Source organism: Crocodylus siamensis, chromosome 9 (genome assembly GCF_052110815.1).
Source record: "Crocodylus siamensis isolate JL-2025a chromosome 9, ASM5211081v1, whole genome shotgun sequence".
Taxonomy (NCBI): domain Eukaryota; kingdom Metazoa; phylum Chordata; order Crocodylia; family Crocodylidae; genus Crocodylus; species Crocodylus siamensis.
Window position 1 is genome coordinate 58928308 of NC_143403.1, and position 8242 is coordinate 58936549.

Here is an 8242-nt window from a genome sequence, read left to right on the forward strand (position 1 = left end):
CGTCAGGACAAGATTAATAGCAGAAGTGCTGTGCCTGTGTCTATCAGGCACTTCATTATTAAAGGGACTGAGTTTCACTAATGATATTTTGCTGGTGATCGGTACTGAGAGAGTCAGTGGGGCAAAGCTTCCTTACTGAGCCTCCCCTAACTTTTTTCATCACCAAAGTCAACCACATGCTGGACATGAGAATACAGACGCAGACAGGTTACAAGGCATAGTACTGTTGCAGCTTCCGAACAACGGTGGATATGGGATCATAGGAACAAACGGCAGCCCACAGACACTCCCCTCTTCCCTTTCTGTGTTACCCAGTGTCTTCTTGGGCATTAACAAAAAATCAGTGGGACACTTAAAATGTGTTTATGGGGCTATGTTAGGGAGTGAAGCATGGCACACACCCAGCCCATATCTTTAAGGGCCAGGGATGCATTTTGTATTGTAGCCACCATTAGCATGGTACTGCATACACACCAATAAGCTCTCTTTTCAGGCATGTTCATCAGCTCATGTGCAGTCCTGCACTAAGGGCAGCTCCATTACATCCCTTTCGGGTTTGTTGTGCTCAGAATAGGCATACCCTGCTTTGCTGCCATGATCTCAACATGGTATGGATATGCCTTTACTGTATCTATGAATCCTGGATTTTTAAGCAAGTTCTGTTTCTCATAGCTAGAGAGCCAGGGAAAGAATATGAATGGGTTCAGAGTGATGGTACATTTTCCCAGCAAGTGTTTGTCCATGTAAGCAGAACATCACAGACTTGGAAACAAGTCAGCCCTGTTGCCAGTTGTAGTTTATGAATGGAGCAGCAGGGAATACTGCAGCTTGGCTTGAGGAACTGTATTGGGAAAACTTGCCTGTGACAAGTGTCATAAGATCTGACTCTGAAGTAGATATTTTTGACATTGAGTTCAGTGCTATCAGACCTTGAAAACAAAAGCAAGTCTGGGATCAAGCATCAAAATCACAAGGCAATGCAAATCCATGGCAAGGCTCTTTCTCTCCACATATCTACTTTGGGCACAAGAGGTGATATTGTTTATGGGCATGAAATGCAAAAAAACCCACATTCCCATTGGGCAATGGGGTATGCACCTCACTGCTGCTTGTGAAATCAATTAGGGCAACAGGGGCAAGTGGTGAACTGGTTTGCAAGAGACATCTACCACCACTCTTCTCAGTGGTGGCAGACGATAGAACAAGGAGCAATGGTCTCATAGGTGCACCAAGGGAAATTTAGGTTGGATATCAGGAAAAACTCTCTCACTAGGAGGGTGGTGAAGCACTGGAACGGGTTGCCTAGAGAGGTGGTAGAATCTCCATCCTTGCAAGTTTTGGCTCAGCTTGACAAAACCCTGGCTGGAGTGATCTAATTGGGAATGGCCCTGCTTTGAGCAGGGGGTTGGACCTAGATGACCTCCTCAGGTCGCTTCCAATCCTAAGATTTGATGATTCTATTTGTGCCCTCCACTTATTCCCAGGTTAAAACTCCATGAAAGCATCAAGCCCCTCACTGGAATTTCTGGTGTATAAATCAGTCATTAACCAAAATAAACTCTAATCCACAACCTTACCGAGGCATAGATCAATGAACCCTTGATCAATGGATGCACTCCTTCCAAACACAGATGTTAGACTTTCCCAGCTCTAAACAGAGGTGCGTCACTGGCACTGCAAGCCAGCATTCTGCGTATCTTGCTAATTGGTATTAAATCAGTTCCTGCAAGCGTCAGCTGAGGTCAGGGTCCCATTTTGCTAGATACTATACATCTACTAAGGATTTGTCTACACTCAAAAATTCATTTGAATTAAAGGAAGGTGTGAATTTAAAGCTAAATGGGTGCATCTACATGAGACATTTACTGTGCAGTTGACTAATTAACTGCAGTAAACATCTCAGCGTCCACATGTGCACCCCTACTAGGGCACAACTCTGCAGCAGGACAGCTGTGGAGTTTTTCTGTACACAGTAGACACTGACTCACCTGGCTGGGACGTGAGGATGCTTCAGTGCTGGGGCTGCCTCTCAGCTAGCCCTGTACAGAAGCACTTCATGCTCCAGTCAGCCCCTCTGCCACACATTGAGCCTGGTCAGAGCAGCCCGGGGCTGGCAGGCTGACCTCCGGGGCCCCCTGTCAGCTGGGGCTGCTCTGACCCAGTTCAGTGTCCTGTGGTCTGGGTACACATGTAAAAAGCATGCCCAGGAGCTTCCCAGGAGCAGTGGAGTAATACTGTGGAGTAATAAACTGCAGAGCAATAAACTCCACACTTTATTGCTGCGCCTCAATGTCATGTGTAGACATGCCCAGTGGTTATTCTGGAGAAAGTCCATGGGCAGACGCTCTCCAACTCTAAAATGAGTGCTACATTCCTGTTCAGTATGATCCACTGCCAAGGCACTTGTAACTTGGACTAAGAGCATCCAGTCTTTATGGCACAACAAGAAAAGTATGGGAGAAGAAACTTACTTCATTCCCCATTGTGCAGATGAAGAACAGAGGCAGAGAGAGCTTTAGGACCAGACCCTATTCTTCCTATTAGGCAGCTAAGTGTTACTTATATATTTTAACAAACTGTTTCACATTCTCACAGAGGCAGGAGACTGGCAGTGCCCTCACTCCCCTGCTTTACCTGTGGCAACTTAAGGTGTTTTTTATATTCTGAGGCATTGCAGCTGGTAGTCGTGCAAGGGCACTGTTAATACACTTTTAAGACTAGTTTAGACAAACACTTTCCAAGGATGGTGTGGACAGGGATGATCCTGCCTTGAGCAGGGCTGGACTCAATGGCCTCCTGAGGCCCCCTGCAGCCTACTCTTCAATAATTTGGCACATCTACATGCAAACCTGTTCCATCTTACTCATGTCCCTGAAAAGCCTCTAATACAAAAGGTGGGTGGGTCATCCTTTCCTCACTATTTTTTGTGATATAGTCTGAAGGCCAAGATGAAGGCATTTATAAAAGCAGATGCATTCATGGTTTCTCAGAGTTGACCAGGGTGGAACAGGATCACAGTTGCTTTACATGCTTTATATCCCACTTAGACACCTATGTGGTGGCAGAGGATCTAGACAGAAGGAGTTTGCTCCAAGTCGCACAGGAAGCATGTGCTAGAACTGGAAACTGCATTCAGAACCTCTGAGCTGCAGACCAGTGTATGGACTTACCTGCACTGCTGCTGTAAAAGAGCTGTAGCAGCTAACACAGTTGGTAAGCCCACATAGGACTCAGAGTCAATGCATCAACAGGGTACTGAGCTACTGAAAAGCCCTAAGGACTGAAAGGTCATAAAATTGCATAGATCACTTAAAATCTGTGAGCCAAAACCTCCCCCACCCGCTCAGATATTACACACGCAAAGCTAATCCCAGCAGCATTTTTGCCTGCTTTCTGTCTCGTACTCATCAGGGAGAGCACTTCTGAGAGAAGACATTCCTGGAAGTGCTAAGGTGGTGTGCCCGCTGACCCCTGACACGACGGTGCCCCCAGTCACGGGAGCTGCATTCACGTGGAACCCAGTGGCTGAGACTTTCGGTCCTGCCTGGAGGATTCAGGCCTCTACACCTCCTGCACAGCTCTGAAAATCACTACTGCCAGTAATTTGCCTACAAATGTATCCTGTTAAACAGTGGACTGCCAGCTGGGGTGAGTTCATTTGCTCCTTTGTGCAGCTCCCCAGGTCATCAGAGAGTGGTTGAAAACGAAACGTGGTTCTTCTGTAAAAAAAAAAAAAAAAGAAAAAGAAATTAACCATGCCTGATACTCATCTCCTTCAAGCTCAGTTAAAATCATAAAATAGTTCATGAATACCCTTGACTTCTACGAATCAGACTTCCTTGCAGGACAGGCCATGCTCCGAGATGCTCTTAAGCAACAAGAGCAACAGATTTATAATGTGAGTATTTTAGTAATTCGAAACTGGAATAGTTTCTTTGGAGAAAACAAACAGGCTTTGAGCTCTTCTCAAGAACCGTCTGAGCTCCATGACTGGCAGCCAGTTAGCCCCCTGCAGTATGAATTAATGATAAAACTGCTCTCGTTCAGAGGGGAATTTTATTGGGCAGGATGCCGGGTACCAACACAATGAAGTCTCTCGGCACCCCTCCCCTCTAGGGGTCTTCAATTACACTTCATAATGAGCACTGTTTCATTAGTGAGGAAAGCAAAAGTCGGCACTAATTAGAATTAAATTAGGACACACTCCAGTTCTGTCACACAGTGGCACTGAGATGTTAATAAAAAAAAAAAAAGGCTGCCTGGAACAAGCACAGACCAAACGGGTCAAGTGATAACAATTAAAATACTAGATGTGATGTCAGTGCCAAATTTTTACACTCCAGATCTGGCCTTGTTGATGGGAAGGAGGTGCAGGGCTCAGCTCCAGAGAGCAAGGAGAGACAGAATAATGGCAGACAGTTACTCTCATTTGGTTACAAGGCTGTCAGAGTGCTGCCCAAGCATGCACATACAAGCATGCATGCACAGGCACCACCACCGATGCATGTGAAAATAAGCCAGCTGAAGCAACACAAGTAGCAATACACCTAGTGCCATGACAGTACCATGCAGACATAGGCACCGACAGGGAAGCACGTACATATACTGCCCTTCTACCTAGAGAAACAGGTATGGCACCGTGTATGCACAAACTACTGGTATGTGTGCACAAATTGGATACATACAACTGGATACATACTAAAACAGTGTCTACCAGAAACTAAGGCTTCTAGTCCCAGCACTGACAATGATGGCAACTGTGTCTCCTCTCTCAGTAAAATGGAGATACCGTAATAATATTTAATACCTATGTGATGCTACTAACCAGGCTCCAAAACTGGCATACTCCGTCTGAAAGTTTAGGGCTTGGATGCTTGTGTTTCTGTGGAAAGGACGAGTTCCAGTCCTTCCCAGAACAGACCTGTCAGCTGATTGCTCAGCTTAGTTATGGCCACTGGCCAGTAGCTCTCACTACCATGATCCATAGTTTTTTTGGGAAGAATTTTCTGGCCTGTTTAACAGTGGTGTTTAATTCAGACCTTTCAGGAGACGCATCAAACACGTCTCCTGAACTGTTAAGAACCTTCAAAATGGATAAAATATACAGGACAGCCAGCGAAGACAATTGCAACAAACCTGTGTGTGTGTGTGTGTGTGTGTGTGTGATTACATCAATGCATTCCTGAAGCTACTGGTCTGGTGACTGGCCCTGGAATATACAGTGCAAATAAGTTATATTCTCGAAAAGGATAATATGAGATTATCCTTATGCATGAATAGACTTCTAGGAAGTGTACAGAAAAACAGCAAAACTTTTTGACTTTTGGTTTGTGTAAGAATTGCCTGGAAAACCCATGAATACTCGTTAAAGCAGGGTCATAGATCAGATATGAGACCTGAGTGGAAATCTAAGTAAAATTACCTTTCCCATGAGATCCAGCACATCCTTTATCTGTTAATCCTGTCCAAGGCACCTGATGTTGGGTGCATTCAGAATGCCCGAGTCCATATGTGTTTGAAGCATGGGGGCAGCAACATCACTAGAATATCTATCCAGTGTCCCATATGCATCCCAGCCTTTAGGAGGCTGATACAATCATGTCCCTTAAATCCACCTCTTGCCCTAGATACCTATTGTCCTATGAGAGATGCTACTCTTTTTGGGTATTTCCTACAAGAGTGAATCCAGGTATGGACAAGCAATCTAAATGAAGTGAGTTAAAAGGGTCAAGAATTTGCCCCAGAACAGCTGATATGTAGTTACTGCTTGTGCCCCTGCAGTTACCACACAGCAAGTGAAAGCTAAACTGGATTGGAGGCAACTTCATTCTAGGGAAAGCTGCTGCAGTTTAGCTTTCATTTCCAGCAGGATAGTTGTTCCCCTCCTGCTAATTCAATAATGTTTCCCTACCCTGCAAGCAATGGTCTAAATACTGAGGAAACCTTTTCTGTCTGTGCAAAACTGGCAAGTATTTAAGGGCAACCACTGGAACGCAGCAGCTTATATTTCCTTAATATGGATTTACAGGATAGATCACAAAGTCTCTAAATATGTGTTATAATAAAGATCCTTAATGTGTAACTAAATGCTGTGCCATAACGATTCCAAATGGGTTGTTACTTCCTCAGAGGGCTTTAACCTGCATTTGAATAATTTCCTAATGCACGTTTTAACAAAGGTCATTTATTTACAATTAGATAAATACTCTGTCTTTTGTCTTTGAAAACAAAACAGGATAGGAAAATGCATGACTGTTTGGGCTTTCTTTTTGTTTGCTTGTTTACTGCTTCTCTGGTTGTATGCAGTTATAATGGCATACATTTATGTTGTGCTTGCTTTCCACCCTGAGGGCAGAGATATAGATAAAATAAATGTGCATAATGTGACCACTGAAATACAGCCACTTCTAGGGTGGAGCACAGCTGCTGCTGAACAGTAGACAGAAACACCTTTAGACAGGAAGTCAAGAAGAAAACCACATCCAGTTAAAATTATAAGAAGAGGAGGGGAATTTAAGATTGACAGCAAAATGCAAAAATGGAGTGGGGCCAGCCATTCTTGCAAAAAACCCACAAGTGGCCCCAGTCTCCACTTTTAAGGCCCTGCTGAAAGATGGAATGAGATTTTCCAAAATACCTAAGTAGCTTTGGAGCACAGATAGGGATTTTCTCAGGCATTCATCTACTGAAAATCCCAGCATAGAAAGACAGTGCTACTTGTGCTCCGAAGCAAAGCATTCCCCAAAACCAGCCTGAATTATTATTTCAGTATGGATTCCAAAAAATACAGCATTGCCAAAGAAATCACTACGGGCGCTTACTTCGGCAGTCTGGAGTTCCCTGGAGCCTGAGCATCCAAGTTCAGATCAGGCCTAAATTGACTTAGCTTTAAGACAAAACAGCAGCCTAGGGAGAGCAAGGGAATCATTGCAGATGGTGTCAGGCTGACAGCTTTGCCCAGGGCTCCACAAGAAATGTTGTTCAGCTCACTTTAAGTCCCTTATAGAGTTAACACAAGGAACAGATCAGCTCCACTGAAACTGTATTGAACCCATCCCTGGCCAAGGAGCACCCTGGCTCGGTCCAGAATTCAGTATCCCCAAAAGCAAGGAACTGAGGGTAAATGAGTCATGTAGTTTTGGCTGTGGTGACACCTTCCAAGAAATGAATTTGGAAGGTCTTGGACTTGCTCTGTACCAGGAAACCCATTATGAGAAGTGGCACTTGTGCTCTTTATTTACAGTCACAGCTAATGCACCATGGGACAAGTACAGTTCAACCAGCCTCGCATATCCAGAGGTGATCTCTTTGGGTCAAAGCAGCAGTTCATGGTTGGAAGATGCTGCTAGTGTTACCTGTGGTGTTCGCTACGCAATCTACGGACACATAAGAGAGTTCAGTTTGCAGGACTGACAATCCAATATTACATCTAATAAAAGCAGGTGAAGCCTCCATAAACAAATACCTAGTCTCAGTATGATTCCCCCCTCTCATCTGCCTCATCTTTGTGCAGCGGGTATGTACCAAACAGCGAAAGACTACGGAGCAAATACCAGTAATCCTGCAGTGTTTTCCTGGCATGCCTTGTGCAGAAAATCATCCCTTTCTCCTTTTGCTTTACTTACGGGGATTTGCAAGGAGTGTGCTCCTGTGTTTGTTTATAGTGGAATTACAGGATGATATAGATCTTCTTTGCCCCATTACCTAGCACTGCCCAAGCCCATTCAGCAGCAAAGCGATTCCGTTTGCAGCACAGAGGCAGTTTTTTTAGCCTGCTGCAGTCCCCGCTAACTGATGAATGACGCTGGGAGGGGAGAGCTTTACAAATTCTCCCACTCCCCCACCCTCCCTCTTTGGAGACCTCTTTTATGAAATTTTTATTAGTATGTTCTGCAATGTGCCTGTCTTCGGGAATAACAAACAGCACAGACAGAACACCAGCCACTCCAGTGGGCCAGGGGGTTAGAGGGGAGGTGAACAATGCTACTTTAAATACTGCAGGATGGTTTACAACCCGGAGGGAGAGGGTGCTGGGATGGGGGGAAGGGAAGGACAGCAGATGGGCACAGTGTCCATTTAAGGTGGTCTGGCACAATTGCTGGCCGGCACTAATGCAGTCTGCTGCAGCAGCTCTCCCAGTTCTCATTGTCCCCCTGGCTTTGCGCTCGTGTCTATCCCTGGGCGCATTGCTTTGGGTTTTGGAGGATTCCCCAGCTAAGCCGTGCCACAGCAATTAGACCTG

At 45.1% G+C, this 8242-nt stretch overlaps 1 long non-coding RNA gene across 2 annotated transcripts in view; it reads left to right on the top strand.

The window, feature by feature from the left end:
* The window catches only part of LOC149857711 (uncharacterized), a 43189-nt gene extending 35579 nt beyond the window's left edge, over positions 1 to 7610 (top strand). For both annotated transcript variants that reach the window (XR_016444292.1, XR_016444291.1), the window contains exons 3-4: positions 3412 to 3648; positions 7244 to 7610. This is a non-coding gene — a long non-coding RNA (uncharacterized LOC149857711). The remainder of the gene's footprint in view (positions 1 to 3411; positions 3649 to 7243) is intronic.
* The last annotated feature ends 632 nt before the right edge of the window (positions 7611 to 8242 follow it).